This window comes from Passer domesticus, chromosome 4, assembly GCF_036417665.1.
Source record: "Passer domesticus isolate bPasDom1 chromosome 4, bPasDom1.hap1, whole genome shotgun sequence".
NCBI lineage: Eukaryota > Metazoa > Chordata > Aves > Passeriformes > Passeridae > Passer > Passer domesticus.
The window spans coordinates 59047700-59063690 of NC_087477.1; the positions used below are offsets into that span (position 1 = coordinate 59047700).

At 38.0% G+C, this 15991-nt stretch overlaps 2 long non-coding RNA genes across 9 annotated transcripts in view; one reads left to right on the forward strand and one right to left on the reverse strand.

Annotated features, from left to right (window-relative positions):
* Positions 1–815, reverse strand: part of LOC135299351 (uncharacterized) — a 46072-nt gene extending 45257 nt beyond the window's left edge. For all 5 annotated transcript variants that reach the window (XR_010361334.1, XR_010361333.1, XR_010361337.1 and 2 more), the window contains exon 1: positions 544–815. This is a non-coding gene — a long non-coding RNA (uncharacterized LOC135299351). The remainder of the gene's footprint in view (positions 1–543) is intronic.
* LOC135299350 (uncharacterized) overlaps positions 1–15991 on the forward strand; it is a 41825-nt gene that overhangs the window by 4110 nt on the left and 21724 nt on the right. For all 4 annotated transcript variants that reach the window (XR_010361329.1, XR_010361330.1, XR_010361331.1 and 1 more), the window contains exons 4-7: positions 7441–7510; positions 8783–9020; positions 14682–14802; positions 15067–15340. This is a non-coding gene — a long non-coding RNA (uncharacterized LOC135299350). The remainder of the gene's footprint in view (positions 1–7440; positions 7511–8782; positions 9021–14681; positions 14803–15066; positions 15341–15991) is intronic.

A 15991-nucleotide genomic window follows, 5' to 3' on the forward strand; every position in this document is an offset into this window, starting at 1 on the left:
TTAGAGCACAAGAAGTGATGAGAGGGAGGGACAGACAAGAAAAAGGGATGTTAAGGAGTGGTATGTGGTGTCGGGGGGTAGTGTGAGGAAAAGTTATTTGTGATTAAAGGGACATTCTGTTAATGGAAAAAGTATTCTTTTGAATAGACAAAGTGGCAAAACAGGAAGTTAAAAATTTGGTCCAGACAAAAAAAGAGTTGCATTGAGTGCAAAGAAGAAGGATGCAGTAGTTTTGAGACACTCCTGAAGTACTTGTCTTTGCTAGGTAAAAGTTATTTTTAATACACATTCAAATTTTCATGTAATATAAATTGCATTTTCCTTCTCCAAACACACAAACTGGTCAAATTGTGTAGTGGGCTGTACCAAAGTTTCACCCCTTGTGAGTTAAAACTTGTGGTTTAATTTGCTGCAAATGGCATCCTGACCTGGTTTGACTGTTGCCCTCTCTCATCGCTATGCACCATTTCAGAACTTCCACCCACACCAGCAAAGATCCCAGTAAGCTCAAGTGTAAACTGTACTTTAGTTCCTGTTACTGACCTGTTGTGAATGTACTGAATTTAACACGACGTGCAAACGCGTCGGGACGTTTTGCCGCAGGGCCATGTCCACAGCCGTGCCTTGCGGCGCGGTTCGAGCCCAGCCTGCTCGCCCGGCCCTGTGGGGCCTGTCGGGAGCGCTCCCGCCGGGAGCCTCCCGCTGCCGCGGCGCTGGGACACAAGGAGCCGCCTGCTGCCATCTATTGATAGCAGGGCGGAAGGGTCAGCGCCGCCGCTCCGAGCCCCGGCTCCCGGAGGGAACAGCGGGGCTATTCTCAGCGATTGAACAAGCAGAAAATGCTTTCAGTTTGATGCGAGGTGAGCGAGGCTTCTGCATAACCCGACCTCAGCGCCGGGTCACGGCGTTTGAGGGCTCAGAGCCTCAGAGAGAAGGGAGAAAGGCCTCTGGGGCTTTGCCAGAGTGAATTTCACAGTGAATGACAATAAGAGTTAAAAGAGCTGACGCAAAGATCATAACACTTGTAAAGCAATAATTGTTAGACAGTTTGGAAGCACGAAAATCCCTTTCCAGGGCTGTACAAAAGGCATAGGACCACGAAGGCTCACTCGGGGAGAGCCAAGAGGAGAGCGGGACACTGTGACAGGAGCATCTCCCTGAAGGCACCTGTGGGACACATGGGGCATGTGTAAGGTTGTGTAAAGATGTGTAAGGATGTGTTAGGATATGCAAGAATGTGTAAGGACGTGTAAGGATGTATAAGACGGGCTCTGTAGCTTCACTGACCGTGGACAGGTGCAGGGTGGCTCTGAAAACTGCAAGGGACCAGAGGTCTGCAATACTGGATATTCTTATCAGTGGTGGGTGGAGAAACTGAGTCAAATGACTCAGAATGCCTGAATTGCTTTGCTTTGTTGCTGCCTGTGTGTTTTGCTTTTTGTGCAAACATCTTTGTGGTTGTTGGTGTTTAATTCCCTGAAATGATCTTAGTGCTGTTTCCATTTTTTTTTTTTCTTTTTATACAATGACTTTCATGCACAGGAAGATTCCGCCTGCAGGAGGTTTCTGACATTTTTCCATATATTTCAGGGAATGCCTACAAGCTGTTTCTTGTATGAATAGAAGACATCGAGATATTTTGTCCTTACTATGTTCGCTGACACTAAGAGTGAAGTGCCACCAAACTAAATTCAAAGATGTTATACAGACATTATATGTGAGTTGCTTGATGTTAACAATATTCATATGAAAATTCTAAAATTAGAAAGATAATATGAAGTAGATGAAAGGAAAAACTCTACCTTTAAAAACTGACCTAAAACCAACACACTGAGGTGTACTTGAGCCAGGTGTAGTTTCTGTCTTACAGAGGTTTTTAATATATTTTTAAATGTTGTTAGTGTAATTAAACATAATTAAAAGATCCTCAGCAACTGCAGTCTACGTCTGGAAAGGTAGCATATTAATGCCATTTTCATTTTTTTCACACGTCATAGGGGTAAAGCAATATTGGATATTGCACAGATTATCTTTGCGTTGTGTTTACTATCAAAATAGAATGCATGTAGGAAAAAATTGTCTCTCTCAGAAATGAATATTATTGTCTGCTTCTTAGGATCATACATCCTCAAAGGCTGTGATTTTTTCCTCAGGACACTGAGGAACCAAGCCAGCTGCTGAAGACAGCACTTGGCCTAGACATAGCTGCTGATGCTCGTGGTGTGTCTGTGGTCTGTGGTCTGTGTGTCTGTCCGATCCACAGAGCCCCAGCGCCAGCCACGCTGGCCAGCAGAACAAGCACAGCCTCTGAGCCAGTGTTGCTGCTCTCACAGAAATGTGTGAGTGCTCCTTGGTGAGGGTGGGAGGGCGCAGTTTGATCCCTTCAGAGATGGCCAGGCTTTGTGGCTGCTTTGCCAAGAGCCTCAGCTCCTCATTCTCTGGCTGTCCTCTCCCTTGCATACTCCCCATGGCAGCCCAGACTGCTGGGGCCTGCCCCACTCTCCTGTTCCAACATGCTGTGTAGGCATGGTGTGTCCTCTTTACTGGGAAACGTTAGGCTGCCTCTGCCCAGGTGAAATGAGCAAGGTTCTGCTGAGGTATCTCCTGTGTTGCTGGCATTCCAAGCCTTGCAGGAATAAGTTACTCTTCATGATCTCACTGTCCATTCTCAGTGTCACGTTTACCATCTGCCTCCCCATTTTCATAGCTCCTTGTTCAGGTAAGTCAACCTAAAAGCATTTCACTTGGGTCCTTTTGATTCAAATCAGGGAGAGCAAGCATGTACTCTACAGTAATTAGGAGAAATCAAAATTTTAAGACTACTTTTTTATCAGTCTTTTCACTTAAACTCTGATAAGCTCCTTCCCAAAGGTGAACTTTTTCTGGAAAGCACAGAGAAAGAATGAAAGAAATAAAAAAGAGCATGTGTTTTTGAAAAAATATTCTCTAGGGGATGTCAGTGACAACCTGAAGGGTTGGAAACCATTTTGCGAAGAGAACGGAATGGGAGGGCTGTGCCAAGAGAACTGAGACCTATGGAGAGGCTTTGCAAAATAAATGTCATAGGGAGAATGTCAAATTGTTTTTTTCATGATGCTTTTTCCCACTGAGAATCTATTCATGAGCTTAAGGAGCAATATCAAGACAATCATGTTTAATGCTGGAATTATATGTTCTTACTAATATCTGTATTCCCTTTGATGCTGATGAGGCTACTGAAAGAATGCTTCATTCAGTTCTGAAGTCTATAATTTACAAACAAAAAAAGTATTGAAGAAGATTCAGAAAAGAAAAAAAAAAAGAGCGGGGGAGCAAGTAGAAAATAGGCCTTTAAATAGTTCCTAAAGACTTTCAGTCTGTTTAACTTATCAAGGAAAAATTTAAGTGCTGAAAAATCTATTTATAACAGTGAGAACAAACTTTGATAAGAGATGTTCAGTATCTGACTTGTGAAGGAAGAAATATTTAAACATGAAATAAATGAAGATTCTTATTAAAAGGTAACCATCCATTGCAATGGCTTGTCAGAGCACAGCAGGTTCCTCAGATCTAGAAAGTTTCTATTGGTATTTGGACACTTAATTAATTATTGTGTTTGTGTTATGTGTTTGTTTAGTTTGGCTTTTGTTTTTGCTATTAACATTACCTATCAGCACTTTAGTGTCAGTCTTAAATGTTGAGCAAATCTTAACAAAATACAGTATTATTTCAAGATATCAGAGCGTGCTACTGCCATACTGTTTTGTGTTCTCTGCTGAATTTTCAGAAACTTCTGCTTGCTTTTGGTGGCCTTTTAATTTTTATTAGACTAGGCACCATACTGCCTGACCAAACAAGCATCACAGATCCACAGCACTGGAATCTCTGAGAGCTACAGGACTAGAAATTTTATCTATCAACTAATTGGAAGTGCCTTAGATGTGAGAAGTAGTATTTGACATTTTGTGTGTGTGTGTTCATGTTTCTCATTTGATCCTCATTAATCATTACAGTTTCCATGTAGCTCACACTCACACACTGGTTATTTAATCTTGCACAAATCCTTGAGATATGAAGGGCATGGTCGGTGCTGTGTAGCAGGCTATTCCAGATAAGAACAACTTTGTACCAGGTGAATTTTATCTGAAGACAGTGCAGAGAGCAAGCAGAGGACAAGTCATAAAAATGTATATTCAGTGTTGCTAAAGCAGTGGAGGTGTAACTGCTTTCACCTCAGGAGCTGGAAAGCTCTTGGGATATCTTCTGAATGTTAATTCTTGTACCATCTTTCTTAGGGATCTATTTTACCTATTTATCAGACTTAAGAGGTACCTTTATTTTCCTCTCTGCATTTGCCACAACATGGAGTAGGAGCAGGTAAATATAATTCAAATATTTTTGGAACAGAATTTTGCAAAAAATGAGAGGATAAAATATTTCCTGTATGACAAATTCTTGAAATCTAACCAGAAATACTCCATTTTGATTATTTAGCATTTTTAATAATTCTTTTACTTTTTCAATGACATGATCTTAAAAAAAATATTTCCAAGTGTGCATTTATCCCGAATGTACAGATGGCCTTCACTCACTGTAAGTAATTCCAGTTTTACTTCTGATTTATTTTTTTTTAAAATATTAATTTGTCAGACTATCTACTTTTCAAAACATAGATGATTCTTTAGCAGTCTTTAACTCCAATTAACAACAACCTTTCAATAAGTTATGGCTTATTACACGATTATATACTGCATTTTACCAGTATATAGCCAGAGTTCTGTGCAATTGTGTGAAAGCTTCAAGCCTTGCTTTTTAGAGTAAACATATCCACAGGTAAAGTTGTAAAATAAGTGAGGGCATTTGATGTATAGCAACAAAAAAATAATTGCCATTTTGGTAACACAGAAGTTGCACTGTTTTAATCTGTATCACAAGTTTATTTCTATGGTCAAGACTTGAAAGTTTTTGTCTCCTTTTCAGACAAAAAGATGGATATGATAAAACTCTATGAGTTTCAGCTCATAACATATACTATCGGCATCATTTCTGTTTTTGTGTTTGCTGTCTGCTCAGCATACTTTAATACATTATACTTCCTTTATACATTCAGATCCCCTTCTGAAACATAAACATGACTCAATTTTTTGACAAGTTATCTCTGTAAGTTGCTGCTACCCCTACAGGAGTGATGTGTTCAGTATAGCAAGAAGACTTTCTTTTTGTACTGTTTGTGTTTTGACCAAAGAGTTTTTAGATTTATAGCCATTTCTAGAATGGTTAAAATAAAACTTCTACCCAATGTTCCATACTTGATATGATTCATAGTGCACATTGTATACAATCTTGTGTTTATTTAAAAACCTTGTTTTAAAAAACACAGGATGTGAAACAATACAAAATTTACAAACTTCCTTCTAGAATCACTTGCATTCCTGTAGATTGAGTACACTTGGGTTCAGAGATAAGAGGGTGGCTTCCCTTTGGCTTCTGTTAGTAAAAAACAGATTGTGTGTGAATTTCCTTAACTCGTTTAAGCATTTTGTGTCACCAAGAAAGCAATCAAAATATAAACACTTGAGAAATTTCTCTTTAGGTGTTAAGGGCATGAAATTCACCGGAAAGTTTCTCTCAACAGAATGTTAGGGCAAAATCAGGATCAAAATAATGGGAATTATATGAAGAAAATAATCAGTTCTGGTATCAATAATGAAGTTTGTTGATTGATGCTTTCAGAAAATAAAACATTTTAGTTTACTACTGACTCCTTGATTGCCATTTATCACCTATACAGAATATGAAAAATGGGATAAATACTGTCATCTATAACAAATTAAAGGCAAAATCAACAAATTAAAATTTACCTCAGGAAAATACAATGTCCTTATTTAAGCAGGAAAGTCTGATTTACATATCTTTTTCCTCATAGCTCTTTCTTATTCTTTGTGTGTGCATGACTCCTGCAGCACATCAAAAACCACAAGATAAAGAGGGTGGTATGTCTCAGAGAAGCTATCTGAATTATTTTGTGATTATTATGCATCTGATCAAAGTCCACAGACAATGTAGAAGCTATTCATGAGCAGGTTGTAAAATTATGTTTATCATCATAAAACCAGATATACTTTTGATTTCAGGTTTCATTGCTTGTAAATACCTTAAAATTGATGTAAAGGCTCTGAAGTGTTTCCTGAATTATTATTATTATTATTATTATGTAACTTTGACATAATTTAAGAGAGCTATTAAATGCGACTTATGAATTGAGCAACTGGCCCACTGGATATTGCTGTTCATAAAATGCACAATTTTTTACAGTGTTCCCAAAGCTGCTTTCTACTCAGCTTGGATGTTTTTGTTGGGTTTGGATGTTTTTTGCCTTCTCCAAACACCAATGCTTGGTGTTAAGACCAATAGCTTTACATGCCAGGTAAGCATCTCTCCAAAACCAGACGCCTGCCATGGAAAGGCAATGCCAGGAAGATATGGAGGTGCTGGGATCTGTGGGAGCAATAACCATTAGCTGCAGGCACATGTGATACCTGTACTAACAATTACCTCATGAGATTTCAGCAGGCAACAGCACTAAAAATCTCGTTTTCACATGCTATGTCTTTGCAGCACACATGCCACAAAATGAAGTACCTTGTCACCTGCTTGAAATTGAGATGTTTTTCTACATGGTAATACTTCTGTTTACTGCGTCTGGTGGGCAAATAAAAATGCTCATTCCTCAAAAATCACTGACCCGTGGAACTGCACGATGCTTATTCTGTAGGAAGAACTGGAAAACAGCCAGCCCAGGTGTGCCAACTTTTACCAATTCAGGCAGTCAGGGATGACTTGGGGTCATTCACCACCAAAGAGTCTCCCAGGACAGAAGAGTGGATGTGTAAAGGGGAGGAAAAACAGGTTAATGGTTTTGGGAAATAATTGTTATCTGCATGTTTATTCTGGGAGAATCAACAAACATATATGTAATGTACAGTACATGAGCAGGAGCTTTTTCTCTACTGAGCATGCATGATTTTTGGAGGAGATATCCCCTTATGCATCTGGCTGTAGAAAGAATACCTGCTTCTTAATGCTACATGGGTGTTAAGGAGTATTTTTATTTTTGTTGATTTTTGGTAACGCTTCCTTTCATTGCTGCAGTTAGAAAACCTAAGTAACAGAAGAGATTGAATGTGGCAATTTTAAATGGCCAAATAGTCCACTACTGAAGTTAATTTGAAGGTTTTTCTTCCATTGCATCAATTTATGCTAACAGAGTTGCTTTGGTAGAGTATCATCCCTTTATACACAAGAGTCAGATTTGTCCCAGTGATTTCAAAGAAAGTGTGTCTGCCAGACAGGAGCTGTAAAGTGTGCCAGAAGTCTGAGAGCAAATTAAGACAAATGTTCTTTATATCCTCTCTGATTATAAGGATTAATTGTATGTATCCTTTTCTTTATCTCCTACAGTCAAGTTGCCTTGATGAGTGCTGTATAGATTAGCAAACCAGAAGAGTGTCAGAGGAACTGTGCTCTGTAGGTAAGTCTGAAGTGAGAAAGGCACTGTGGTTGTTGCTGTTCTTATCCTGTCTCTTGTTTGTGTTGAGGTGAAATTTAGCACCCAAGAGGGCTTAGAATTCTCTGATTGCCTGGTGCTGGAAGAGGCCACTTCTGCTTCATGCTAGGGGACACCAACACTTTTGGGGTGGGTGTGGGTGTGTGTGTATTTTTTGGTCTGTCTCTGGGAGAAATGGGGAAAACCCAAGTTATGATATTGCATGAAGCTTCCTTATAGAGACTCATCCAAAGCAGTCTCATAAAAACACCACTCTGAGACAATTTAAACTCTTGGAAGGAGTTGTAGCATGGGACATTACATTAAGTAATAATCCATTCTACTTAAAGGAGAGGTAAGTATTTATATTGCATAAATGCAAGCAAATATATTATAAGTGTTAATCATAGACATGGCTGAAATTGTGTAAAGGAATAATCAAATATCTATGACTACTTTGGTTAAAAATCATGTAAACATTCTTTGATCAATCTTAGGAATAAAAATTTAGAGACATAGCTGTTATTAAGTGTTGATTATAAGTAATAATACAGATGCAAGTTGTTCAAGAGCTAGCCCTATTCTGAAGCAGAGTAATAGCTCCGATATATAGGCTGTGGTAGGTAGGTTGCCAATTGTAACAAAGGGAATTGTGAGACATTTATCTATGAAAATTAAACATATCAAATCTACATTTTTGACAGCATATACTGGACCTTTAAAAGCACTCAAATTTTATTTTTACTCCAAATTTTGTTTCTTCACCCACAAACCCATGAGGATGTTGAAACAATACAGCTGGGTGATATTAAAAAAAAAACAAACAAACAAAAAAAAAACACACAAAAAAAACCCCACAAAAACCCCCCATCTCCCTCAAACACAGCATTCAATAATACCTGTGACCTGACCAAGAAAAAAGCAAAACATATAATGGTTAGAATATTATACCAATCATACCCAGTGAGGCACCAAACCAGGAAACATTTCCTGGTCCACACCTATCTCCATTAAAACCCAGGAGATGTAAACTGAAATTAGAAACCTCCTGTTTCAAAGCAGCAGGCACCTTCATATGAGGATAATTCGGTATTTCAGAAGAGGCACTGGATATATGACAATGCACCAATTTCTGATACCTTGGAATGGAAGAAAAATATTTCCTACAATGGTTTTGTATGTTGTTTCTCTCTCTATTTATTTTAGGGTGCACAACTAAAATGTATATTCTATTTAGAATGATTTTAACATTTGCAGGTACATAAAACACAGCTGCACATCAGCTGGCAGTTGCAGACAGACTTGCAGCCTAGAAAATCAACCATCACCTGGGCTGCATCAAAAGCAGCGTGGTGAGCAGGTCAAGAACAGTGATTCTGCCCCTTCTCTCTGCTGTAATGAGACCCCACCTGCAGTGCTGAATGCAACTCTGGGGTCCCCAGCAGCAGAAGGACACAGACCTGCTGGAACAATCCCAGAGGAGGCCACCAAGATGGTGAGAGGAAATAGAGCACCTCTCCTGTGAGCAAATGTTGAGAGAATTTGGATTGTTCAGCCTGGAGAAGGGAAGGCTTTGGAGTTACCTAATTGCAGCCTTCAAGCACCTGAAAGGAGCCTACAAGAAAGATGGAGAGGGATTTTTAAAAGGGCATGTAGTGACAGGACAAGAGGGAATGGGTTTAAAACAAAGCAGAGTACATTTAGATTAGATGTTAGGGAAAAATACTTTACCCTGAAAGTAGCAAGGCACTCAAACAGGTTTCCCAGAGTAATTCTGGATGCCCCATCCCTGGAAGTGTCCAAGTATCTGGGATGCTGCCTTCCCTAGGTCTGGCTGGCAGGGGCTTTCTCTTAAAACTGAAGGTAGTAATGGGGCTTCTGTAAATTAGTTTGGATGTCTCATAATTTCCTTGTCTTGGGCATTGTTCATTTGCTTGTTGTCTGTAAAAAATCTGTTTATTTATTCATCTAAGAGGTGTAAAACTTCATATAAATCAATTGATGGGGCTCTGTCTAGGTGTGTCTGCAGGAAATTACAATGATCCATGACAGTGGTTACCCACGTTTTAAACCCTCATACATCATTGTGAAGCATTAGATTTACTTGTACCTACATGCAAGTCATAAAAAAATGAAGAATGTGTGCATTTAGTTGTTTAGTAAGCTGTAGATCAGCAGTGATAGGAAGGCCAGACAGATGAATGTGGGTGATGTAGTGCCTTTCTCTTTGTTTAAGCTCTGTAAACATGGCATGAAATTGGAGCTTTCTTTCTGTATTTTGTTTAGTCACTTACATTTTTATTAGCTGGCTGCTTTCTGCTCACATTTCATTCTTCTTTATTACCCTCCTCACCATTGTAAGAGATTGCTTCATAGATAACTAAACCAAAATTGCACTTGGTAAGAAAAGATATTCTTTCAAATACTGTTGCTATTACTTTTAGAGAGCAAAGAAAAGTGACTTCCGTGAACAAATTTCTTTATTTTTTGCATTTTGTAGGAAAAAAAAAAAAGTATTGAGTCATCTTTGATCCTAAGGGCTTAGTCTTTAACTTAGCTGTAGAGTGTCTGAGGGAAGACATTTGAAAATATTTATTGCCTGAGAGACAAAAAAAATAGGAGAAGTGGTGATCTAGTCAAGAGTAGAAAACATGAATCATAGTGGCTTGGTTTTTCTTTTCCTCAATCTAGTATGAAATAAGAGCAACCAGACAGTCTTATTGTTAATTTTTGGACAAACTGCTTCTGAGTGACAGTATTCTAGGTAGTTCTGTAAAAAATACTATGGCTTGAAAAATGTATGGAAACACTTCATGAGTGTCTGTGCATCTCATTTGACACAGAATAGAAAGTTATCCCAGAATGACTTCCCATTAATTACTGCTATTGTTCCAGTTAAGAAAGATGCATACAAAAAATGCATTGTTGTTATAACAAAATATTGTCCATTCTTATAACTTTCAATACTCAATGAAGTATGTTGAATTTATGATTTTTTTCTGTTGAAGGTAGTATTTGACCTATTAAATTATGGAACTGATCTTTGGGTGGTGTGATTAAGTATTTTGTAAAAATAAGTCTGCAAATTTTATATAAGCTTCTTTACCTTTCATGCCTGTTCAGATATATTTTAGTTTAGGTACAGCTAAAGATAAAAGTTTGAAGATATAAGCTTCAACTTATTGATGCATATATTTATATTCCTGGATCACTGATCGGGGGGCAGTTAATTACTAAATCCAAAAGTCCTCCCTAATTTGAGTCTGAAAATCTAAAACATGTTGAGACAGCAAGTTCTACCCTCTGCTATGCCTCAGTGTGTGGCGGGAGCTGTCAGATGTACAGACACTGTGCAAGGGGCTGGAGACCCTTCATAAAGATGTATCCTTAAATAGGAGACAGTGAAAGAAATTTTTCAGTTGTTTTGGAAGAAACCTAAGAAAGGAGAGAAGCTAGGTCTTTTTTGTGAAGCACACAGCATACTTGGTTCTTCAGTGGCTTAGGTATTAAATAGTATTTTGCTTTAACTATTTACTTATGTATTTATTTTTAAATATTACACATAGTCATCTTTTATGACACCAGTATTACTGGTGGTAATTTGACTATTAGTAGAGCCTGTGAGTTTGAGGGGAAGGATATTGTTGTGGAATCACAGTACAAGGTCAGAATGATTGATTCAGAAGTCTGTGTGACTGAAGTCTTGAAACAATGACATTAGTGGCATGAATTTGGTTTTGGTGCTCCTAGATGGGTGGAGCCCTTTGTGAAAAGTGCATGTTTTGATGAGGAGACCTCATGTTAGGAAAAATGATTACTCCTGTGAAACTCTGCTGCACTTTGGGGAAAATTGGAGCATGGCTGTACTGGTTCCATCAGAAGTGTGCCTGGTTGTTTTCACCAACACACTTAATTTTAAATAAAATATCTGTTATAAATGTTTATTTAGCCTCTCTCCTTTTGAACACCAAAAGGAAATCTAGAGAAAAAATATGCTAAACATCAGGAGTCTAATTAAACTACGAAGGTGCAGAGGTAGGACCAAAAAATTCTTATTTTTGTGCTGAGTTATTTTACTCTCTTTAGTTTGTAAGGTTCCTTTCCTGATAGACTGTAACAGCTGCCAGAGCATAACTTTAATGAGGTAAGGACTGGTTTAGCCTTGACTGTAAGTGGTTCCTACCTTATGCTCCCCTGCATTAGCCGTATTCTTGAGACGCAGCCTTTCAAGTATAAGAGGTTTAGAGAGTAGAATGAGAAAGAACAGACTATAAAATGAACATACTAACAGGAATTTAAATTTTAACCTCTGCTGTTGTGCTGGTATTATGGTTGATGGAAAGTTGCACTTGAGCATGCTCACTGCAGGAATACTTTTTGACTAAATGGGATTTTTGTATGAAAATAGATGCTTTCCTCAGGAGAAGAAACTGACCTACAAAGGACAGCTAAAGAATGAAGCACACAAATTTTCCTGGAAAATTTACAGCAGTGTTTCCAAACTTTGACCAAAGTATTTAGATTATTATATTCTCTTCATCCTTGTGTAAAATCCAACATTTTTGCTATGGCTAGAGGTACAAAGTGAATGCATAGATTCACTGGAAAACTTGAGAATGAAATAAAAGAATGCATATACATAATCAAAAACTAGGTAGCAATGAATTGAGTCAGAAGGGACTGATGCACATAATTTTTTCTGCTGCATACATTGCTCAGAGAGGGAGTTGGAGGGCAGATCAGGTTTGGCATTGAAAGGCTGGAAATGCTCTGAGTGATGAAGCTATCCATCATGAGCTCCACCATATCATGAGGATACAGTCCTGGGTATGTTGTATCAGTACTGACTTATTAAATGGCTCCACACTATGAAATTTGCTTCTGCAGAAGCTTGCTTCAGTACAAATGTATAGAAAAGTCAGCTAAACCTTTCCAGATATCTCAGACCTTGTTCATCTTGTTAGATGAGCAAGAAAATTGAGCCCTTCCCTGAAGTTGAATGGGCTCTGACCCAGCAAATTATCTTGGATCCAGAAGCCCTTTGAATACTGAATTTGGGCTATGCTTAAATTCATAGTCTTTTTGCCTTATCTGCTTTCCCACCAGAGATTTTTCTGGGATTTTTTAAAATTATTCTTGAAGTCAGCCCTGTCCATTGTGCATTCTTTTGTAGGAAAGGCAGCAAAAATTCCTGTGTGTCTTTACAAATAGAAGGAATTTGTCCCTTGGGAAGAATTATAGTAATGACTTTAAAGATACCAAAACTAGAAACTGAAATTTCACTAATTGCTACCCAGGAATCATGGAATGGCACTGTTGATGTTGTTAAAATAAGTGAAATTGGCTATTTTCTGTGGCCCCCTTTTGCAAGTTAAACTCAATAAGCAATACTTAATCCTTACTGAATATAAGAAAAGACTTCAATATGTTTTCACAAAAAAAAAAATTCAGGTGATGTTTGTCCATCTTACACAACTCAAAACTGACAAGTCATAGACTAGAGTATCCTTCTAGTTGACAGTAAGTGGTATTTATGTTCCTCTGAGAGGAGATTAATCTAGATGATTTCCTGGAGTCTCTTTTAGTTCTTCATGTTCACAGTTCCTAGATGCTGACAGCAAGGGAACATTCAATCAGTTCAACATGAAGTTAAGTAAAAAACACTTATGATTTTTTTGAGATGCATAATTAAACTCTATCATGTATTGCCCCAAGATATCATTGCAGACAGATGGCAAACAGGAACCCAAAGAGTCTTAAAATTTTATATATCTCTTCACGGTATTTACAGTTGTACTAGAAGTGGGAATTATAGAAGGGATATAAACATACATACTTCTGCTGTCTGTCAGATGGGAAGATGAAATAAAATTGGTTAGCGTCAAATTTTAATTTAGAAAAATCATACATTGTTGTATATGAGACAAATGGTCAATGTCTGTGTGCTAAGTTCTGCACTCTTTAACTGAGTAATGGCTTTTGCCTGGCAAAATCCCATGGAATTCAGCTCAGTTATGTCTTTTCTATGTGAGTCTTTTTTCATGCACTGCTGTGCACTGCAAATTAATAGGAGGCATTAATAACAACAATGCAAGTCCTAAAAAATCAACTGTTTTCATGGGTAGGAAATTATACCTCTTGCTTATCATTAACCAGCAGTGTCTCCTGTTCAGTATTCTAGTCACCACAGAATAGTTCGACACGTCTTTAAACAGATGTTTTAGTGTTTTAGTTTTAAAAGATTCTGTGTTGCTGAACAGACATACAGCTGGCTGACTGGCTGTACTTTGAGCACTAGTGGAGTTAGAGCACTGCTTTAGTGAAGTAAATAACAAAAAAAAGGACTAACTTCTAAGGTTAGTCTTGTTTGGGATAGAATTAAGAGCATGTTCCCATAAGTTTAGGAAGACAGAGATTTGTATTGCTCTGATACTAAAGCAGAGCTAGCATTCATAGAGGATCTAAAAATTTTTTTCTGTGATGAATGCTTTGAAAAATCTGTTCAGAATGTTGCTAATTTACACTACTGGAATGAGCAAATTTAGAGGTGATTTGTATGTACGCTATTCATAGCACATCTGAGTGCTGCATATGCTGAGCACCAAATTCCACCAAAGACATCAGTGCATTGCTTCTCAATGAGACTCTGCATTAAGGAAAACACATGCTCCTGAGAGCAGGATTATTGTTGTTGAGAGAAAATGTGCAGACAAACTGGAGGGCCAAAGAACAGATTTTCGACCCAGGCCTTATTGGAAAGAAAAAAAGGAGTCAGTGGTTTCTTAATATACTACATTGTAACAGAATATACAATCTATATTCTACTTAAATAACTTTATGTTTTCTGAAGTGTGTAATAATTTAGATGACTTTAACGTGTTGCCAATGTTTAATTTAACTTAATTGGTATAATCTATTTAAGTCCTTTAGAGCTATTCCATCAGCTTAATGACTATTCCATGAATCACTCAGGGAATGTGTGAAAGTACACCTAGGCTCTGGAGGAGAAAACTTCCACTGTAATATCAGAAATTCTCTTCAGATCTTTAGGTCTTCTGACTGTAAACTAAGTCCTTTTTTTTTTTTTTTTTTTCCTAGTATAATATTTTATTTGGATTTCTTTCTTTTTTTTTTTTTTTTAATTATTTTCTTGTAGGTAACCTAAAAGGAGAAGAAAAACAAGGAGATCCGTTGCAAGGATGACATATGCCTCACTGTGTATATGATGACCAAAATCTGGTTAGAAAGCAGAAAAATGCGCTGGAGGCTCTAAACAGGTAATAATATAGATATTTTTTAAGTGGAGGAAAAGCAGAAGTTTGTGTTGCTGTTTTAAGCTTCTGTAGGAGTACTTTAGCTATAGAAAAAATGGCTCAGCTTCAGTGGTTATTAGCCCTGAGAGAGCTGTCAGTCTCCTTGACTCCCTTGAATTACCCGCTGCAGTGAGTAACAATAGTTGCCAGTGTTGTTACCAGTAATTTGGGGACCCAAATGGTTTTGGTTTTAAATTATTTTACAGAGTTTTGCATTTTTCTTTTCAGAAACATCCCTTCTGGTTTGAGGTTGGTTGAGAGGAAAGAGGAAAACACTGTGTACATAAACATACTGAAGTCAGGTCTCCAGGAAACCACACACAGCAAAAGCTTCTATAGCTTTCTGTCTGTGGCATCATCTCTCCTAGATATACCAACATAGCATGAAATTATCTTTCACAAGTAGAGCAACTGGTTATTGTGAGAAGTGTGGTGAAAGCAGTGTGAAACAAACACCAGAGAAGAAAGGGAAATTGCAAGAGGGTCAGGAAAAGCATTCAAAGTAAGGAGAAAACAAAGTGTACCTTCAGGGCTGGAAAATGTTTTAGCTCTTCTAGAAAACATTTTGGCTTCCTGCTGCTTGATTTCTCACCAATAGCACAAAATCCCACACTGTCATTGAAGACTGGAGAGTCAGCAAGAGACACTTTCCCTTAGCTTGTTCAGGCAGCAACACTTCTGCCCATGGCTCCCAAGCACAGTGGGATTGGACATGCTCCACTTCCCATATGGGTGCTGAACATGTGGCTCTGCATCCTGCTTTTGAAACCTGTTTAAAGTGAAATGCAACAGAAAGGAGACTTGTTGTAGTAGCTGACAGTGCAGAAGGAATGAAGGAATTGTCATTTATTATTAGCTATTTTAATTATAAAAATTGCCTACAGCTATCACCAGTCTTCTGGCTAGAATAATCCCTGTGTGATGGGTTTGGTTAATTTGTCTACACCTCCATGCACTAACAAAGTGCTGTGCTATGTTCAGTAGTGTTTACAAAGCACTGGGACTCTGGGATGAATATAGCCAGAAAAATATTACAGGTATTTCTGAAAGAACCAAGCATTTCCTACTGAAATTGATGAGTTCAGGGCTTTGAGGTCCCTTGAGAACACAACTATGATGAATTCATCATCATTAGGTTGTGAGGCACCATTAA